This window comes from Bos indicus, chromosome 6 (genome assembly GCF_029378745.1).
Source record: "Bos indicus isolate NIAB-ARS_2022 breed Sahiwal x Tharparkar chromosome 6, NIAB-ARS_B.indTharparkar_mat_pri_1.0, whole genome shotgun sequence".
NCBI lineage: Eukaryota > Metazoa > Chordata > Mammalia > Artiodactyla > Bovidae > Bos > Bos indicus.
The window spans coordinates 66,201,519-66,216,928 of NC_091765.1; the positions used below are offsets into that span (position 1 = coordinate 66,201,519).

General features: G+C 40.3%; 1 protein-coding gene across 3 annotated transcripts in view; it reads right to left on the minus strand.

Moving 5' to 3' along the window:
• The window catches only part of GABRA4 (gamma-aminobutyric acid type A receptor subunit alpha4), a 238,179-nt gene that overhangs the window by 176,452 nt on the left and 46,317 nt on the right, over positions 1 to 15,410 (minus strand). The window lies entirely within an intron of this gene.

Genomic DNA, 15,410 nt, shown 5'->3' on the forward strand with positions numbered 1-15,410 from the left:
GTTATTGATGGAGTAGTATTCATAAAGTGCTTAACACTTTACCTGAAGTTGGTAAGTGATCAATACTTGTGAAATATCATTTTGATATTGCTATTCATATTCTAGAACAAAAATGTAGATAGTCCCTGTGAGATAAATTATTATAATAGAAGTTTCCATTATTTCTATACTCAGATATTCATTGTATTTTTTTCAATAGAACTAATGTTGAATGAATACTGTAAATATCTACCTCAGAAAATGTTGGAAATATATGGGAACACTACATTGGGTGTCCTTTTCAAAATTCATGCTATTTCCTATTCCTCGGTGAAGACAATCATCTCCATTCCTCAGAGCAATGCTGCTACTGCTGCTAAGTCACTTCAGTCACGTCCGACTCTGTGTGACCCCAGAGATGGCAGCCAACCAGGCTCCCCTGTCCCTGGGATTCTCCAGGCAAGAACACTGGAGTGGGTTGCCATTTTCTCCTCAATGCGTGAAAGTGAAAAGTGAAAGTGAAGTCGCTCAGTTGTGTCTGACTCTTCACAACCCCATGGATGCAGCCCACCAGGCTCCCAAGTCCCTGGGATTCTCCAGGCAAGAGTACTGGAGTGGAGTGCCATTGCCTTCTCTAAGCATCAGCTAAAACCCAATTTGCCTTGATCTGACAGTTGTAGGAAGAGATAAGTAAGGACTCCCATTTAAAAGGTTTCCTTCTGGGCTGATGGATGTTTGAGGAGAGCATAAAATCAACAATCCTGGGAATATTGTTTTACTTAATCATGCTAGCAATTAAAAAATATTTGCACTTTCCCAACATAGAACATACTAAAATTTATCTCATGTTACAAAGAAGGGGATGAAAATATCAAGTCCCACAACTCCTTAACCTTTGATCCCTTCCAGATTCCACTCTATCATTGCCAGTTTAGGGAAACATCTTCTACACTTAATGTTTCCACTTCTCCCTGGTCATTTACTCTTCAACCCACTGTTTATTAATTTCCCTTCCCATCTTTCCCTTGCAACTTTTTGTATTTTAATCCAATAAGAACTTTTAAATATCTGCAACTTACATACTGCCTTGGCAGCATCTAACACTGCTGATTATTTCTTTCTCTGTTAAATGGGTCCAATAAATTCCACAATCCAGGCATGTTCCATTTACATACTCTCTTCAGTGTGGAATACTCTTCCTCAAATACGAATCCTAAAATGTTACATTTCCAGAGGGCTCAACCCTCAGACATTTCAGTTCTTCCAGTCTTCAGGAAATGAATAAACTAGTCCAGAGGCTTAGATTACCATCTTTATATGTGTATCATAAAATCAATGTCTATTTCTCAAATTTTTATCCAACTTGAAGACCCATACAGCAACAGGATTCAGGAACATAACAAAGTTTTAATTTATCCATTCATATATTCATTCAATTCAGTTCAGTTCAGTCACTCAGTCATGTACGACTTTTTGCAACCCCATGGACTGCAGCAGGCCAGGCCTCCCTGTCCATAACCAACTCCTGGAGTTTACTCAAAACTCATGTCCATTAAGTCAGTGATGCGATCCAACCATCTCATCCTCTGTCGTCCCCTTCTCCTCCCACCTTCAATCTTTCCTAGCATCAGGGGCTTTTCAAATGAGTCATTTCTTCACATCAGGTGGCCAAAGTATTGGAGTTTCAGCTTCAACATCAGTCCTTCCAATGAATATTCAGGATTGATTTCCTTTAGGATGGACTGGTTGGACCTCTTCTCTGTCCAAGGGACTCTCAAGAGTCTTCTTCAAAACCACAGTTCAAAAGCATCAATTATTCGGTGCTCAGCTTTCTTTAAGTCCAACCCTCACATCCATACATGACTACTGGAAAAACCATAGCCTTGACTAGACGGACCTTGTTGACAAAATGATGTCTCTGCTTTTTAACAGCCCATCTATGTTGTCATAACTTTTATTCCAAGGAGCAAGTGTATCTTAATTTCATGGCTGCAGTCACCATCTGCAGTGATTTTGGAGCCCTCAAAAATAAAGTCTATTCTGTTTCCATTGTTCCCCCATGTATTTGCCATGAAGTGATGGGAGCAGATGCCATGATCTTAGTTTTCTGAATGTTAAGTTTTAAGCCCAACTTTTTCTCTCTCCTCTTTTACTTTTATCAAGAGGCTCTTTAGTTCTTCTTCGCTTTCTGCCATAAGGATGGTGTCATCTGCATATCTGAGGTGTTTGATATTTCTCCCGGCAATCTTGATTTCAGCTTGTGCTTCATCCAGCCCAGGGTTTCTCATGATGTACTGTGCAGAGAAATTAAATAAGCAGAGTGACAATATACAGCTTTGATGTACTCCTTTTCCTATTTGGAACCAGTCTGTTGTTCCATGTCCAGTTCTAACTGTTGTTTCCTGACCTGCATACAGGTTTCTTAAGAGGCAGATCAGGTGGTCTGGTATTCCCATCTCTTTCAGAATTTCCCACAGTTTATTGTGATCCACACAGTCAAAGGCTTTGGCATAGTCAATAAAGCAGAAATACATGTTTTTCTGGAACTCTCTTGCTTTTTCCATGATCCAATGGATGTTGGCAATTTGATCTCTGGTTCTTCTACCTTTTCTAAAACCAGCTTGAACATATGGAAGTTCATGGGTCATGTACAGCTGAAGCCTGGCTTGGAGACTTTTGAGCATTACTTTACTAGAGTGTGAGATGAGTACAATTGTGCAGTAGTTTGAGCATTTTTGGCATTGCCTTTCTTTGGGATTGGAATGAAAACTGACCTTTTCCAGTCCTGTGGCCACTGCTGAGTTTTCCAAATTTGCTGGCATATTGAGTGCAGCACTTTCACAGCATCATTTTTAGGATTTGAAATAGCTCAACTGGAATTCCATCACCTCCACTAGCTTTGTTCATAGTGATGCTTCCCAAGGCCCACTTGACCTTGCATTCCAGGATGTCTGGCTCTAGGTGAGTGATCATACCATCATGATTATCTGGGTCATGAAGATCTTTTTTGTACAGTTCTTCTGTGTATTCTTGCCGCCTTTTCTTAATATCTTCTGCTTCTGTTAGGTCCATACCATTTCTGTCCTTTATTGAGCCCATCTTTGCATGAAATGTTCTCTTTGTATGTCTAATGTTCTTGAAGAGATCTCTAGTCTTTCCCATTCTATTGTTTTCCTCTATTTCTTTGAACTGATCACTGAGGAAGGCTTTCTTATCTCTCCTTGCTATTCTTTGGAACTCTGCATTCAAATGGGTATATCTTTCCTTTTCCCTTTTGCTTTTCACTTCTCTTCTTTTCACAGCTATTTGTAAGGCCTCCTCAGACAGCCATTTTGTCTTTTTGCATTTCTTTTTCTTGGGGATGATCTTGATTCCTGTCTCCTGTACAGTGTCACAAACCTCCATCCATAGTTCTTCAGGCACTCTGTCTATCAGTTCTAATCCCTTGAATCTATTTCTCACTTCCACTGTATAATTGTAAGGGATTTGATTTAGGCCATACTTGAATGGTCTAGTGGTTTTCCCCACTTTCTACAATTTAAGTCTGAATTTGTCAATAAGGAGTTCATGATCTGAGCCACAGTCAGCTCCCAGTCTTGTTTTTGCTGACTGTATAGAGCTTCTCCATCTTTGGCTGCAAAGAATATAATCAATCTGATTTCGGTATTGACTCTCTGATGATGTCCATGTGTAGAGTCTTCTTTTGTGTTGTTGGAAGAGCGTGTTTGCTATGACCAGTGCATTCTCTTGGCAGAACTCTATTAGCCTTTGCCCTGCTTCATTCTGTATTCCAAGGCCAAATTTGCCTGTTACTCCAGGTGTTTCTTGACTTCTTACTTTTGCATTCCTGTCCCCTAAAATGAAAAGGACATCTTTTTTGGGTGTTAGTTCTAGAAGGTCTTGTAGGTCTTCTTAGAACCGTTCAACTTCAGCTTCTTCAGCGTTACTGGTCGAGGCATAGACTTGGATTACTGTGATATTGAATTGTTTGCCTTGGAAATGAACAGAGATCATTCTGTCATTTTTGAGATTGCATCCAACCAAGTACCGAATTTCAAAGTCTTTTGTTGACTCTGATGGCTACTCCATTTCTTCTAAGGGATTCTTGCCCACAGTGCTAGATATAATGGTCATGTGAGTTAAATTCACCCATTCCAGTCCATGTTAGTTCTCTGATTCCTAAAATGTCGATGTTCACTCTTGCCATCTCCTGTTTGACCACTTCCAATTTGCCTTGATTCATGGACCTAACATTCCAGTTTCCTATGGAATATTGCTCTTTACAGCATCGGACTTTGCTTCTATCACCAGTCACATCCACAACTGGGTGTTGTTTTTGCTTTGGCTCTCTCTCTTCATTCTTTCTGGTCTTATTTCTCTACTGATCTCCAGAAGCATTTTGGGCACCTACCAACCTGGGGAGTTCATCTTTCGGTGTTCCTATAATTTTGCCTTTTCATACTGTTCATTGGGTTCTCAAGGCAAGAATACTTGAAGTGGTTTGCCATTCCCTTCTCCAGTGGACCACACTCTGTCAGAACTCTCCACCATGATCCCTCTGTCTTGGGTGGCCCTACACAGCATGGCTCATAGTTTCATTGAGTTAGACAAGACTGTGGTCCATATGATCATATTGGATTGTTTTCTGTGATTGCGGTTTTCAGTCTGTCTGCCCTCTGATGGAGAAGGATAAGAGGCTTATGGAACACAAGAGGCATTAGTCAACAAATATTTAAGTGCCTATTTATATTTCCTGTGGTCATGTATGGATGTGAGAGTTGGACTGTGAAGAAGGCTGAGCGCCGAAGAATTGATGCTTTTGAACTGTGATGTTGGAGAACACTCTTGAGAGGCCCTTGGACTGCAAGGAGATCCAACCAGTCCATTCTGATGGAGATCAGCCCTGGGTGTTCTTTGGAAGGAATGATGCTAAAGCTGAAACTCCAGTACTTTGGCCACCTCATGCGAAGAGTTGACTCATTGGAAAAGACTGTGATGGTGGGAGGGATTGGGGGCAGGAGGAGAAGGGGACGACAGAGGATGAGATGGCTGGATGGCATCACTGACTCGATGGATGTGAGTCTCAGTGAACTCCGGGAGTTGGTGATGGACAGGGAGGCCTGGCGTGCTGCGATTCATGGGGTTTCAAAGAGTCGGACATGACTGAGTGACTGATCTGATCTGATTTGTATGTCAGGCACTGTTCTGACTCTGGTGATATGAAAGGTGGAGAAAAGCCCCAAATTCTTACCCTTAAGAAACCCTCGTGACCAAAGTCAAACCAGGTACAAATTTATTCATATCCAAGGAGTTCAGTGTATTTATCCAAACAAACACAAACTTCGTACTCTATGCTAGATCTTAGAGACTAGCACACAATCCAGTTAACTTTGCAAGCCACAAAACTTTGATTTTTGCCTCTCTCTGTGTTATTCCTTTCCATCCAACTTCCTCAGGATTTTTCCAATCTGCCTATTCTTCTTCAAAGCCACAGAATAGCATTCAACATCTCTCACTTAGCTACCACACAGGCTATTAAAGTTCTCAGAACTAACATCCTTATGAACCTATTGTTTTCCTGAAACAAGCACACTTATATAACAAAACATTCTCCCTGACCTGGTCCTGCCTCCAAGTCCAGGTACATCTCCCCATTTATTCCCAAACCCTCCTCTGGACCCACTCCAGGGATCCTGGTGTAGCATAGGCTATGAGTGCCTGGTCTGTATTTGTTTGGTTTACTTAGACATCACTGATGGCTTCCTACCTTTTTCTGCTCTAAGTAATAATCTGTCTACAGGAGCTTGACTGGAATGGGAGAGAGGGTTTGACCAGAAGTAGAAGAAAGTTAATATCTCCTGAATAAACATAATGAACAAGAGGCAAGAGCTGATAAATAAGTACCTCAACTTCTCTGCCCCGCAACAGGACAATTCTGAGGTGTGTTCCACACATATTCTGGGAGAGCCTCTGGCGATGAGCACACAGTGGTAAATCTGTTCCATTAGTCATACTTTATTGGATTGTCTTCCTTGACATCTCATTTTCCTTGCAGTGCTTCTTGGGATCACCTCAAATATGAATTGCCTGCACACGAATTCTTGAAACAGAGTCTGGTCTGGGGGAAACCCAATTAAAACACCTGGGTTCTAGCCAGGATGTCTTCATTTAGTTCTACAAGGATGAGCTGTATTGTCTTGCTTCTGGGTCTTGGCACGTTTTCTTCTCACTCTGCTTCCTCATCTCCTTTGCCTCCATTCTCTGTTTTCTGATATCATACTTAGTCATTGCTTCCTCTGAGAAATTTAACCTGACAGCCCCACCACCCTCTTCAGAATCTCCCACCACAGAGATGGCTCATCTGGGCTGTGACATCTTCACACAGCATTTGATGTTTCTTCCCAGCCTAGCAATGCAGCATGCTGTATGAGAGCCCATCTCTACTGTTTCTTTGGGGTTGCAATATGGTCTTATCATTTTCTTCCCCCCAGTGACTAGCACAGTACTAAGCACTATGAATATTCAATAAAAATTAGTCCGATGAAGAAATAATAATGAATAAACTGTATTGAAATAAATCAACAACATAATCATTCCCTCCTGTACACTCAAAACAGCAAAGATGAGTCTCACACAATATGTCTCGAGAGATAAGTAGTTGGCAAAGCTATATAGCCAAAAGCAGCCCATTTAAATCCACTTGAAAACCAGATGACAGTCATTTATTCTATCCAGATTATACTTCCTGGACCACTACAGTAGTTAATGGACTGCTTAATGAGTCAATCCTGGAATATTAACTGATAACCAGAATTAAATGCCTTTCCTCTCCCATTTCATGAATTTGCCTGTTTAAAAGTATGGCTGAGTGATTGCTATGGAGCAGCAGAGTCATCTCCCAGATCCAGCCCCACCTTCTTCTTGCCTTCTGCTCCCACACAGAAAATGCATGAGGGCCATGGGCACCAACCTGCCTCTCCGGGAGCAAAGTGATGAGGTGATGTGAGCCTCTCTTCCTTCAAACGGTTTGAAGCATGCATCCAGTAGCTGAAATAGCTTGTTTAACAAGGACTGGATTTTTCCTCTCAATCACAGTTCTAAAGCTATCAGTTATTGAAAAGCTGATTTTCAAAGCACACACAAGAACAGCTTTTCTGTACAGCTGCAATGCTATTTAAATCTTCCATGAATATATCCACAAATCCAAGAAAATTCTAAGCTAAAATATTGCTCTTAGAGAGGGACATAGTAAAATAAGACCCTAGGGAAGAATAATCCAGGAAGTGAAATTTGGTTTTTAATTTTAATGCTGAAATTATAAAATCAGCCATATGGCTTCAACTCCTTAGAGCTAAAAGAACACCTGAAATCACTATTTAGTATAGTCAGCCTAGAAGGTTTTTCCTGTGAGACTCTTTGGTGGACATTAGCTGTCTATTTCATAGTCATTCTTTAATAGGTTTCAGAAATGTGAATAAATGCACATAACCTTCTGCTGTGATGAGGTAGGGAGCGAATATAGAATTAGCAGGAAAGGCCACGTTCTGGAGATACTGGATAGATTAATGAAAAGCAAGATCATCCTTGGAAAGAACAGACTCTGGAATCCAGGTTTCTGTTCCACAGTCCTTCTCTCCAGCACCACTGTGGACAAATTCCCAGGAGCCCCTTGGTGATCCTGGCAGCATCGATGTCAGGCTTTAATCTCATGTCACCGGTGTATCATTCTCCTGCAGTGATCAAGCAGTCCACTGCAACGGTGTTGGCTGCCCCTGCAGCATTCTATAATGTTGATAACTCTTTGAATGTCATCAAGGTGGAAACTACGACTTTAGCCAGCTATATTGCAATCTGAATTTCCTTCATTTAAGACATTCAGTTTCATCAAATTACCTACCAAATGAAATTATATTGAGCATGAGTCACTATCATAAATATTTTGGAGCCATTTACTTGGAAGTTGGTGATGAAAACAAGCTGACTGCACCTAGGAAAGTTCCCCGAAATCACTGACCAAAGAAAAGCCATGATGAGATCCCATCAATAGTGTGAGGCCATGCGGTTCATTTCGCTATCTCTTAGCTCCTATGTAATAATAACCTCTCCAGGCTGAGGCTAAATGAATGCTGGCTAAATTATTGAGTCACTTCAAGCAAAGAACTACCACAATATCCCGTGAATATGGCAGAATAATGTCATAAGACGTAAGGCAAGGGGTTTATGGAACCTCAGTACCCAGCACAATGCCTGGCACAAATTAGACAGTCCACAAATATTTGTTGAATGAATAGATAAATGAACATGAATAATGCTGACATCCTAATGTTTATGAAAGACTTACTACACGCCAGGGCATTGAAACTTCCACACAAATGTTTGGAGTCATCATTTGATCACAAAGCATGAATAAAAAGTTCAGTGCGGTCAAAACAAATTTGGATCTCACTCATATTCTAAAGCACTAAGGAATTAATAAATGAAAATTGAATGCCACTTTGAGTTCTGGTTCTGCTGTGGAAGCCTGCTGGTCCCTCAGTTTTAAAATACTTTCTCAGCATACTAAAATCAGAACTCTTTTTCTCATGTTGTTCTTTCCTTTGTTTCCATAGGAAACAGTGACTTCCAGGCATCCGAGATGACACAACGGAGAGCGCCAAATTGCATGCCACCCTGCAGTTGCCAAGGAGATAATGTATGTCATTCCTACAAATAACATGTTGCTCATGCCTTCATTTCCTTTATCTAGCTTTTTAAGATATTCTTCGCCTGAACTGAATTCAGATAATGTTCACTGTGAACTGATGGAAACATTTCTTTTTTAAAAAATGTGTTTACCCCACTCCCCCAAGGCACTTGATCATACCACACGCACTGTCTGTGGAAGGTCTGAGCATATTTTCTGCCAATTTTGGAACCAGTGATTCAGCAGTTTTCACCAAAAAAAAAAAAAAAAAATCCTGAATTCTGTCTGCTTGCGTTTTAAGTAAGGGTCCAATTAAATCCACACCTGGCCCTAAGATATTCCAATCTAAAATGGCCTACCACCAAAGCAGCTGCACTCCGTTAAATTTACATGGTTTACATGGGAAGGAAAGGAAAGAAAAGGAGTAAGTAAGCAAAAAGGAAAAGATGGAAGGAAGACAAGAAAGAAGGAAGGGAAGGAGGGAGAGAGGGAGGGAAGGAAAAAGGGAGGGAAAGAAGGGAGGAAAACCAGAAGGGGAGGTGGAGGGGAAACTCATGTTCATTGAACACCTGCAATATTCCAGATTAAACATCTGTAACAGGAACAAAAAGAATTAGAGAAACTTGAGATCTTGGCTGACACATCTCACTAGCAGGAAGTAGGGTCAATATTCAAACTTGAGTAGGTCTGACTTAAAAGCATGTGTTTTTTAGCCATTTAGAGCTGCATGACAAATCACTCCAAATGATCATGTCTTTCTTTAAACAATGGCAATCATCTTAACACCATCTTTCACAGGTTTGGAGGTTGGCTGGACTCAGGCTGCTCTCCGTCATTCAGCACCTCTCACCTGGTTTCAGTCAAAGCAGCTGGTACTGGAGTCTCCTTCCTCACATGTCTGGCCACTGATGCTGGGACTGTCAGCTGGCAGGCCCTACCTGTGCTCTCTGCATGTGGACTGGATTTCCCTAGAGCACAGCATGTTGGCTGGATCCAAGAAAGCAGTCCCAAGACAGCCAGCCTCAGAGTCATAAAGCACCACTTCTCTTGTGGCCACAGGTCCGCCCAGGTTTTAAGGAGAAGGGAACAAAGAGTCCACCATACATTGTAAGAAATGCATGTGGGATGGATGGCCAGTAGTGGGGGTGGGGAATGGGGTTCTCATTACAACCATCTTGAAAAATGATTTCTGGCCCAACACAATTTTTGCAATATTCGTTAATGTCTCAAAAAGCCTGGGAGTGAGGCTTCACAGGCTCTTTTTGTCTGCATGGTGGAGTAATTAAGGATGGAACAGTTAAAATGATCAGTCTAAAAAGAGGAATGGAACAACTTTTAATGCCATCTTGATGAATTATGGAGGGAAGAAGCTGAACACTGAAATTAAACTTTGGAATGAGTTTCTGATTAATTTTTTTGTTCTTAACAGAGAGTCTTTTTGCTCATGCATTGTCACCTTTCAAAGCATTTGGATATAAACACTAACTGCACTAAAATTATATTGTGGCATATTTACATATGTTAACACTCTACAACATTACCAAAAAGTTGCTTTTACCTAATTTAGCTTTTTGGGCTTTTTGGTACCTGAATAGATGTGAGTTTACTACATGAATTACAGGTATACCTGCTTGGCATAGGGCTGTCCTGGTGGCACAATTGTAAAGGATCCTCCTGCCAATGCAGGAGACACAAGAGATACAAGTTCCATCCCTAGGCCAGGAAGATCCCCTGGAGGAGGGCATGACAACCTACTCCAGTATTCATGCCTGGAAAATGTCATGGGCAAAGGAGCCTGATGGGTTATACTTCATGGGGTTGCAAAGGATCAGACACGACTGAGCGACTGAGTATGCATGCACTGCTGAGCTTGGGAGTGCATATGTGGAAATGGTATCACCAAACGAATTGTTACAAAGGATAACATAGTCCCCTTGGTCATTTGTTCTTGTCATCTTTATCATCTACCATCAATATATCAAGAGGCTTCTAGCTAATGTCTTTATCTTTTTAGCACTCTTTAACATGACTCTAATAGTGAACCTAGCTGGGTTTAGGCCATGAATATATCCAGCTGATCTGAAACAGCCATAAGACTGCCACTCAACACCAATTTGTACTTGAACCATTAAAGTATTCACATTTGTTTATCCTTTAGAAATCTAACAAACTATTATCATAAATAAAGAGAACCTCAGCCAGAAAATAGGATATTATTGACACCAAGAATGAACACCATGGAGTAAACACAATAACCAGATTGCACAAAGCATTCAAATTGGAGAAGTACATTATGGCAAGCTAGTGAAAAAACAACAACAAAATCTGTATCATTGCTTGTCTTGCTGAGAGTGTATGATTGTGCTTGCTTTACTGTGCTTGTAGATTGGCTGGAAAAAAAACATATACAATGTTCATATTTAATACAGTTATTGCTAAAATGAGCAGCTCTATAACTAATCAGGCTATACTAAGTGCAAACTCAGGTCTATCTGACAGAATCCCAGAATCCCAAATAACAGCAGTGTTCTATCCAGAACATGACAACTGGATCTGTATCTCTCTCTTCCCAGTACAAGTCCAGCATTCCATTCTCATTCAGGTCAACACATATGCTGAAACTTTATGATTTCCTCAGTTAGTGCTTCAAAGGAGGAAAAAAAAAATGAAGGGCTCAGAGGGTAAAGCATCTGCCTGCAATGCAGGAGACCTGGGTTCAATCCCTGGGTTGGGAAGATCCCCTGGAGAAGGAAATGGCAACCCACTCCAGTACTCTTGCCTGGAAAATCCCATGGACAGAGAAGCCTGATAAGCTATAGTTCATGGGGTAGCAAAGAGGCGACACAACTGAGCGACTGCACTTTTACTTTAGGTAATATATGGGCAGCAGCCCAGCAAGTGACACAGAAGAGAAGATATTTTCTTCGGTAGTTCTCTTCTAACTTTCATACTCCTGATTTCATCCCACATATTTCAGCTCCAAATTTTACATCTTTCTCCATCTTTTTTCCCCCTAAAATGAGGAATATACTCTGATAACAAAATCCCTGAGAATAAAGCCAACAGTACCTTTTAGGACAATTGTTACCTCACCTACAACGAAGATTTGAGACTTTTTTTCCTCTTTTTTCTTCAATTCTTAGTTCTTGGAACATAGAACTAAGAATTTACATCACTTAGATACTATAATTTCTAATACTGTGAGTAGCTAGTTCCACTTAATGGCTTTAGAATGACTGGATAGTAACCAAGAAGTTAACTGTAGCCAATGATTATCTCAAACTGTCTCATCAGATTCTGAAATTCCTAACGGGTTGTAACTTTAACCTTTAACTCCATTTTAGCATGCCTATTATATTTGTTATACTGCAAGACCAAACCAGTCAATCCTAAAGGAAATCAATCCTGAATATGCATTGGAACAATTGAGGCTGAAGCTGAAGCTCCAATACTTTGGCCATCTGATGTGAAGAGCTGACTCATTGAAAAAGACCCTGCTGCTGGGAAAGATTGAAGGCAAAAGGAAAAGAGGGCGACAGAGGACAAGATGGTTGGATGGTATCACTGATTCAGTGGATATGAATTTGAGCAAACTTCGGGAGACAGTGAAGGACAGGGAAGCCTGGTTTGCTGCAGTCCATGGGGTCGCAAAGAGTCAGACACGACTTAGCGACTGAACAACAACAAAATACTAACTCAACATATGTCATATATACTAAGATTGCCGTTTGGTAACATTCAACTGAAATACATTACAAGTTTTCAATCCTAGAGGAAGACTGCTTTTTATATTTGCTTTTATTAGGGTAACTATCCACTCTATTGGACAAAAGCCAGGATACTTCTGTCCTAAACAAATGTTAGCTGGTAGGTCAAAAGGTATAAATGTGGGTTGTTACAAGCAAAGACAATCTATCCATCATAGGTTAACTGCAAAAAATAATCAAAAATTCCAATCTATCACATGGAACTTGAAGGTCACACAGGAAATAATTGCAAGTTTCACTTAAAAAGTTATTTTTAAATCATCCCAAATTTTATAGAATTTGGTGCTTCTGTACACATCTTTAAAGTATATGTAATAATGAATTTGATCAAATAAATGTGACTATTGTACAAATCCATCTGCTGCTGCTGCTGCTAAGTCACTTCAGTCGTGTCCGACTCTGTGCGACCCCATAGACAGCAGCCCACCAGGCTTCCCCATCCCTGGGATTCTCCAGGCAAGAACACCGGAGTGGGTTGCCATTTCCTTCTCCAATGCATGAAAGTGAAAAGTGAAAGGGAAGTCGCTCAGTCGTGTCCGACTCTTCACGACCCCATGGACTGCAGCCTACCAGGCTCCTCTGCCCATGGGATTTTCCAGGCAAGAGTACTGAAGTGGGGGTGCCATTGACAAACCCATCACACATGTGCAAAAATGAACGATTTATGGAGTTTTGAACCATGAATGCATATGAATTCAATAAAGAAAACTGAAAAAATAAGAAAAAAAACTTAAATATTGAAAGCTACTAAAGGAGAGAGTCTTTGTTTAATTAAAAAAAAAAAAAAAAAACAAGATTCACCACATAAAAATCTCTTCCTATTTTTATGAATTGCTCAGGGATACTAATATAACTTCCTGTCAGCAAATCAAGTCTCCATTGACCATAATCTATTTCAGTCCTGAAATGTATTCTTGTTCTGTGGATAATAGGTAACCTCCTTGGTGCCATTTTTAGATCAGCCCGTTGGCAAACATTAAGCAGAAAGCATGTTAACATTTTTCAGGATCAGCTAAGGCTTTAGCAAAGTGGTTTCTTGCTTGCAGAAGCAGCCAGAGTGAGTTCAGCACAGGGGAAAGTGACTGTTGAAGCTCCTCCTCTGCACAAGCCTGAACAGCTTCAAGTCAAAATCAAATAAACAAACTAACAAAACAGTCCTACCGAGAGCATTAAGATGCCCACAGAGGATGTATCCCCATCAGCCCCAGGCACACTGAGTACAGCTCCAAGGTTTTGACATCCTTAGCTCCAAACTCAAGCTTTGTCCTAAAAACAAACTAATACATTTTAAAATGCTAATCACCATAATCACTAGCACAATTTCTTATTAATTACCTGTTTTGCTGTCAGAAAGAGACAGCTGGTAAAGGAAATTAAAAGCCAGATCTTGGCTTCATCTTCACTTCAAAAGATCATTTTTGACTTGCTAAAAATCATTCTGTTTTTTTAAATTTCTTTTTAATTGAAGGATAATTGCTTTACAATATTGTGTTAGCGTCCCCTATACAACAATGTGAACCAGCCATAAGTATACACATGCCCCCTCCCTCTTGAGCTTCCCCAATCCCTCAGCCAATCCTACCCTTCTAAATTATCACTGAGCACCAGGTTGAGCTCCCTGTACTATACAGCAACCTCCAATCAGCTACCCACTCCACACATGGTAATGTATGTTTCATTACTACTCTCTTAATCCATCCCACCTTCTCCTTCCCCAACTGCTGCCAAAGTTTGTTCTCTGTGTCTGCATCTCTATTTGTACCCTGAAAATAGGTACATCAGTACCATTTTCCTAGATTCCATATATATGCATTAATATAAGAAATTTGTTTCTCTCTTTCTCACTTACTTCATTCTGTATAACAGGCTCTAGGTTCATCCACTCATGAGAACTGACCCAAATGTGTCCCTTTTTATGGCTATGAGTAATATCCCATTGTATGCATGGATCCATAACTTCTTCATCCATTCATCATCCATCAATGGACATCTAGGTGGCTTCCTAGATGTCCTAGCTATTGTAAATAGTGCTGCTATGAACATTGGGGTGCCTATGTCTTATCTCAAGTATGGTTTTCCCAGGGTATATGCCCATAGTGAAATTGCTGGGTCACATGCAGTTTTATTCCTAGTTTTTTAAGGATTCTTCATACTGTTCTATTCCAACCAAGAGGACCCCCTATTCTCCATACACTCCCTAGCATTTATTGTTTGTAGATTTTTTTTTGATGATGACTATTCTGACCGGTGTGAGGTGAATCTCAATGTAGTTTTGAAAGCTATAGCAATCAAGACAGTATGGTACTGGCACAAAAACAGAACTATAGATCAATGGAACAAGTCAAAAAGCCCAGAGATAAACCCATACACCTATGGGTACCTTATGTTTGACAAAGGAGGCACAAATATACAATGGAGAAAAGATAGCCTCTTCAATAAGTGGTGCTGGGAAAACTGGACAGTTACATGTAAAAGAATGAAGTCAGAACACTTCCTAACACCATACAGACAGATAAACTCAAAATGGATTAAAGACCTAAATGTAACACCAGAAACTATAAAACTCTTGGAGGAAAACAGAGGCAGAATATTTGAAGACATAAATCAAAGCAAGATCCTCTATAACCCACCTCCTAGAGTAATGGAAATAAAAACAAAAGTAAACAAGTGGGACCTAATCAAACTTAAAAGTTTTTGCACAGCTTTTAAACTTTTAAAAACCTTGCACACCTACAAGCAAGGTGAAAAGACAGTCTTCAGAATGGGAGAAAATAATAGCAAATGAAACAACTGACAAAGGATTAATTTCCAAAATATATAAGCAGCTCATACAACTCAATGCCAGAAACACAAACAACCCATCAAAAACTGGGAAAATGACATTTCTCCAAAGAAGATGTACAGATGGCTAACAAACACATGAAAAGTACCCAACATTGCTCATTATTAGAGAAATGGAAATCAAAACAACAATGAGATAT